Here is a 5,077-nt window from a genome sequence, read left to right on the forward strand (position 1 = left end):
GTAATACATGAATTACAATGTTTCCTCATCTTGACCTTCCTTTTATGTTATCAGTCATTCTGATAGGTATATAGTGATACTGCATTGTGTCCAGTCAAAAGCTTGAGCACAAAATAGCTTGCATTTCCCTAATGGCTAATAGTCCAGAGCCTTTTTTCATGTGATTATTTGCCATCATTATATTGTCTTCAATGGATTGTCTCTTTATGTCTTTTGCTCAGTTTCTAATTGGATTTTTTATTTGCTTTTACCGTTTAATTTTGAGGTACTTTATACACTGTAGATACTAGTCCATCAAACATATGGTTTTCAAATACTTTTCCCTCAGTAGCATAGAGCTGTGTTTTCACCCACTTAGCAGGGATATTTGCAGAGCAAAGTTTTAATTTTGATGAGGTCCAACTTGTCAGTTTTTCTTCCTAAGGATTTTGTTTGGGGTGTGATGTCTAAGAATTCCTTGCCTTGTCCCACCTCCAGTAGCTTTTTAAAAAAAATGTATTCTACAAAAAAAATAAATAAATGTTATAGTTTTACTTTTAAGATCATGATTCATTTTGAATTCTTTTTTACTCATGATGTCAATTTCTTCAAACCTGTTGGTTGAAAAAGTTCTCCTTACTCCATCGAATTGTTTTTTGCACTTCTCTCAAACATCAGTAAGGATCAGGGAGATGTTAGTCAAAGACTAGAAAATTTTATAGAAGAAATATGTTTAAGGGATTCATTGTACATCATGGTGACGACAGTTAATAACAATATGTCATATACTTAAAAATTGCCCAGAGAACAAATTTTAAATCTCAACACACAAAAGAAGAGATGCGTATGAGGTGATGTATATGTCCTTGGTTTAGAACCCAGGTCTTTACACTGTGGTCTACTACTAAAATGATTTAAGAACTGCTATCATTCCGTATTATAAAGCAAAAGCCATAATATCATGAAAAAATACTGAAACACTATGTGGGAAATGATATTAGAAACAGCCAGTACATGTGTTTTGAGAGCTGTATTCATATGGATTTCATTTTCTTTGGAACAATTAAAATAGGATTGCGTTTTGAATTTCAGTTCCCATGTGTTCCTTGTTAAAACGTAAAAATATCCTTGACTTTCTGCATGTGTTGCATTGATCTTATTTCTGTGGCATTTTTTAATTATTAACTCTAGGAAGTTTTTGTACATTATTTGAAATTTTCTACATAGACAACCATGACATTTACAAATAGAGACTATTGCATTTCTTCCTTTTCAATATGGATTTTTTTATTTGCTGTTGGCCCTATTATTCTGGCTATGATTTCTAATACTGTGTTGACTATGAGTAGTAAGAGTGAATATCCGTGCCGTGTTCTCACTACAGGGGGAAGCAGTCACTCTTTCAACATTAACTAGGATGTAGATGTGAGTTATTTGTGACGTCCTTCAAGTTGAGAAAGTTTCTTTGATTCCTAGTTTGCTGAAAATTTTTTATCACAAAAGTATGCTAAATTGTACTGACTGCCTTTTCAACAACAATTGAAACAATTATTTGATTTTTCTTCTTTAGCCTGTTAATATGGCAGATTACACTGGAGTTCCATGGTGTCATATCTCACAGCAACCTCAAACTCTTGTCCTCAAGTGATTCTCTTTTCTCAGCCTCCCAAGGAGCAAGGACTCCAGGTGCCTGCCACAGGGCCCAGCTAGTTTTAGTAGAAACCGGGTCTCACTTTTGCTCAGACTGGTCTCAAACTACTGAACTACTCAAGCAATCCACCTAGCGCAGCCCCACAAAGTGCTAGGATTATTGGTGTGAGCCACTCCTGCTGGAATTGGTTTTTAAATCTTGAGCCAGCCCTACATCTTTGGAATGACCCCTAGTTGAAGGAAAAGTCTTAAATAAATAATCTAAGAACCCACCTCAAGAATCTAGATGAAGAAAAGCAAATAAACACAAAACAAGCAGAAGGGAAAACACAATAAAAATCATAATAGAAATTTTAAAAGTACCATTTGTTTATGTTGCTGAATTCTATTTGCTAATATTTCATTAAGGATGTTTATGCATATATTCAGAGGGGTATTGGCCTTCCATTTCTTCTTCCTTTTTAAAATTTATTTTATCTGGTTTTGGTATCAGATTAATACTAGCTCTATAAAGTGAGTTGAGAAGTATTCACCTTTCTTATCTTTTCTGAAAAAGATGAGTAGAATTTGTGTTAGTTCATCTTTAAGTGTTTAGTAGAATTATTCAGTAAAACCATTAGAGGTGGGAGATTTCTTTTGGGGGGGGAGATTCCAAACACCATATTCAATTTTCTAAATATTATAGAGCTACTTATATAATATTATTTAATTAAATTATGGTAGTTTGTACTTTTTGAAGAATTGGTCCGTTTCATTTATGTCGTAAAATTAATGATTGTATCATTGTCCATTGATGTATTTATTATTCTTTTGCTTTCTTCAAGTTCTATGGTAATATCTCCTGTATTCTTGACATTGGTAATTTTTCTTTGTGAGACTTATTAGAGATTTGTCGACTTTAGGAATCCCTTTGCAGAATCATCTCTTTGGTTTATTATTTTTCTCCATTTTTTGGTTTATAACTTTGAAATTTCTGTTATTGTCTTTATTGTGTTTTCCCTCTGATTATTTTGGGTTTATTTTGGTTTTCTTTGTCTAGATTCTTGAGGTGCAATCTTAGATTATTCACTTAAGACGTCCCCTCTTTTCTAATATATATATTTAAGAGCTATAACTTTCCTTCTCAACACTACCTTCCCTGTGTCTCACAAATTTTGATATGTTGTAGTTTTATTTTCATTAAGTCCAATTTTTTAAAATTTTCCCTTGGGACTTTTTCAGTGACCCATACATCATTTATGTGTGGCATTTGGTTTCCAACCATTTGGAGATTTTCCTGTTATTTATTTCTAGCTTGATTCTATTATGATTTAAATTATTTTAAGTTTGTTGAGGTTTGTTTTATGAATCAGGTTGTGGTCTACCTTGGTATGTACTCTGTAGATGCTTGAAAAGAACATATACTCTGCTGTTACTGGGTGGAAGACGTATTAGAGATTTGTCAATCAAACTCTGGCAATGGACAGTGTTGTCCACTCTTCTGCATTCTTGCTGACTCTCTGTCTAGTTGTTCTAGCAATATTGAGAAAAGAAGAGATTTCCAACTCTAATTGTGGATTTGTCTATTTTTCCTTCCAGGTCTACCAATTTTTACATATTTTGCAACTCTGTTGTTTAATGTGCACACATCTAACATTGCACGTCTTCGTGATGGATGGATCCTTGTCTCATTATATAATGTATTTTTGTGTCTCTGGCTCTGCAGTCACTTTTTCTATTATTAATATAGCTGTTTCTGCTTTCTTCTGATTCATCTTTTTGTGTTTTTTTTAATTGTTCAGGATTCATTGAGGGTACAAAGAACCAGGTTACACTAATTGCATTTGTTAGGTAAAGTCCCTCTTATAATTGTGTCCTGCCCCCAAAAGGTGTGTCACACTCTGTGAACCTCCACTCCCCTCCCTCCTTCCCTCTCTCTGCTCTTCCCTTCCCCTACTCCCCTCCCTCCTTTCCTCTCTCCACTCTTCCCTTCCGCCACCCCCCCCCCTTTTTGCATTCTTTAACTTTCAATTTGCACATGGTTATAATTGAAGTAAGTGCTTATAGACACTATATAGTTGGGTCATGTTTTATAATGTATTCTGCCAGTGCAGTCTCTGTTTTTTAATTGATCTATTTAGACTATTTTCTCTGTAAGTTTTTATTGACGTGTTAGGGCCTAAGTCTGACACGTTATTTTATTTTCTGTTTGTTCTGTCTCTTTTTAGTTTCTCTGATTATTTTTTTGATTATTTGTGGGTTGTTCGTCCCATTTAGAAAATTCTATTTTGATTTATCTATACTATTTTGTGTATTTCTCTTTGTATTTAAGCTTGTCTTTGGTGGTTACTCTAGGTGCTATTATGTATGTATGTGTGTGTGTGTGTGAACTCCCAAAATTAACATGTCATCATTTTACAAATTCAAGTAAAATGTAGAAATCTTACCTTTCTTTATATTTTATTGGGTTTTTTTGAGAGAGAGAGTATCACTTTCTTGCCCTGGGTAGGGTACCAGGGTGTCACAGCTTACAGCAACTTCAAACTCTTAGGCTTAAGTGACTTCCCTGCCACAGCCTCCCAGTAGCTGGACTACGGGCACCTGCCACAGTGCCCAGCTATTTTATTTTGTTGTTGTTGTTGTTTAGCAAGCCCAGGCCAGGTTCAAACCCTCCAGCTCCGGTGTATGTGGCTGGGACCCTACCCACTGAGCTACGGGCACAGCCCCTTTCTTTATACTTTTTAAAACTGCCTTATGTACAATATACTTACCTGAAAAACCAGAGAAAAGGAAAAACTGTGAAAAAATATGATTTACCCATATTTTTTGCCCACCATTTTTTTCTTCTGAATGTTTCAAAATTCCTTCCTTTATTGTTTCCTTTCTGTTCACAGAATATCAATCAGAATACAGATGTTTTAGATTCAGATTAAAATATCACAGATTTAGAATATCTATGATATGTTCTATTTCTTTGCTGAGATCACCTCTTTTTTCACTTGTTTCCAGCATGTTTGCAATTGTTCTAATGACTGCTCAGAGAGTTCTAACTCTCAATCTCAGTGTTATCTATTTATTATCTCTTTCTCATTCATTGTAACATCCTCCTAGTTTGACATATGAAAAATAGTTTCTACCTAAAAGCTGAATATTTGGAATATTTCATAGTGAGACTCTGTTATTTGAATCTTCTGTTTTATCTTGTTTTTGTTGTTGTTCCTACTGCTGCTGCTTGTTTGTTTGTTGTTTGTTTATTTGTTTTTGACTGTTCCAACACCAGAAGAGCTGGGAGCCGGTTCTGCCTTCTTCCTGGGAGATGATTGGAGAAGTCCATGTTGCTCGCTCAGCCCTCATTGACATCAGAGATGGGGCTCCTTGTTGCTGCTGGGTGGAAAATAGGGGTTCCGACTCCCCACTAGGCCTGAAGCAGCAGCTACCTGACTGGGAGGGAGGGAGCGCCTTGCTGCCC

Source organism: Otolemur garnettii, unplaced genomic scaffold, assembly GCF_000181295.1.
Source record: "Otolemur garnettii isolate 467f Iridium unplaced genomic scaffold, OtoGar3 scaffold00012, whole genome shotgun sequence".
Classification (NCBI taxonomy): domain Eukaryota; kingdom Metazoa; phylum Chordata; class Mammalia; order Primates; family Galagidae; genus Otolemur; species Otolemur garnettii.